At 43.9% G+C, this 1,425-nt stretch overlaps 1 pseudogene; it reads right to left on the reverse strand.

Annotated features, from left to right (window-relative positions):
- Positions 1 to 410: 410 nt before the first annotated feature.
- On the reverse strand, positions 411 to 992 carry LOC102844852 (annotated as a pseudogene).
- Positions 993 to 1,425: the final 433 nt, after the last annotated feature.

Here is a 1,425-nt window from a genome sequence, read left to right on the forward strand (position 1 = left end):
TTGGATTAAAGTTCTGAAGTGGTGACTCACCAGAGTATCTTGCAGCTGACAGATTATAGGCAGGGCATGTTAGTTATAAAGTAGTTACAGCCTAATTCACAAAAGTTACCAACTTTTTCTCTTTCTAGAAAGAAGCAAGAAGTTAAGAAATTCCTTGAATTGGCACCTGGTGTATCAGGTGGGAGTGCAGAGGAGCGCTGTTAGAGCAGTGTAGAGACACCCTGGTGGGTCGGAGGGCTTAGACATCATTAATAATCATGGTTGGCTTCTAAATACTGGTAGCAAAATGACTTCTGATTTGTAATGTTAGGTAAATTATAGATAAATGAAAAAGGCCAGTAATCATACACTAAGATTAATAAACAACACTTCAAAATTAACCGCATGAGGGCTGTGCTTGCAGCGAGGTTTCACAAGACAAGGCACCCAGATTTTTTCTTTCCATGTCTGGCTTGCAGAGCTGCTCTCATGGCCATTTAAAAAACCTCCCTCACTCCATCTTTGGTCTTTGCTGAACACTCCATGTATCCAAAAGCACCAATCCTGTTTGCCATATCTCTGCCTTCTTCAGGTTTTACTGGCTCCTGCTTCGTCTTGGCTGGCTCCCGCCTTTTGTGCTCATCATTCCGAAGATCCTTCTTGTTCCCAACCAAGATGATGGGCACATTGGGACAGAAATGCTTGACTTCCGGAGTCCACTTTTCTGGGATGTTTTCTAAACTATCAGGGCTGTCAATGGAGAAACACATCAGTATAACATCGGTGTCCAGGTAGGAGAGGGGCCTCAGGCGATCATAATCTTCCTGCCCAGCTGTGTCCCACAAAGCCAACTCGACCTGCTTTCCATCCACTTCAATATCAGCCACATAGTTCTCAAACACTGTGGGCACATACACCTCAGGAAACGGATCCTTGCTGAAGACTATGAGCAAGCAAGTCTTGCCACAAGCTCCATCACCAAAAATCACCAGTTTCTTCCTGATGGCTGCCATCACTTATAAATGTGTTGCAAGATACACGGCTTGTATGGCAGAAGCTCTACAAAATAACTTGAACTTCTCAGATAAAAGGCACTCTGGAGGTGACTCCGAGCCCGGCCTCTCTGCGACTAGGACTCTGCTCTGCGAGTCACAAGCTCCAAGGTGCTGGCTGGTCGCTGAGGAGGCGGCTGTGGACTAACGAGAGAACCGAAGGAGTCAGCATTTCTTAAGCTCAAGGAACTGAAGAACAAATTCAAACCTAGAGTTGCTATAATCAAGGATGCTTTAGACAGAATATTTAATGATCCAGGAAGTATTAAAAGAAGATGGAAGGAATATACTAAGTCATTGTATCAAAAGGAATTGGCAGATACAGAAGAATTTAATGAAATAACATTTGAGCAAGAGCCTATGGTGTTGAAGGAAGAAGTTCAAGCTGCTTTGA

This window comes from Elephantulus edwardii, unplaced genomic scaffold, assembly GCF_000299155.1.
Source record: "Elephantulus edwardii isolate Elephantulus edwardi_28Jun2011 unplaced genomic scaffold, EleEdw1.0 scaffold00043, whole genome shotgun sequence".
NCBI classification, from domain to species: Eukaryota; Metazoa; Chordata; class Mammalia; order Macroscelidea; family Macroscelididae; genus Elephantulus; species Elephantulus edwardii.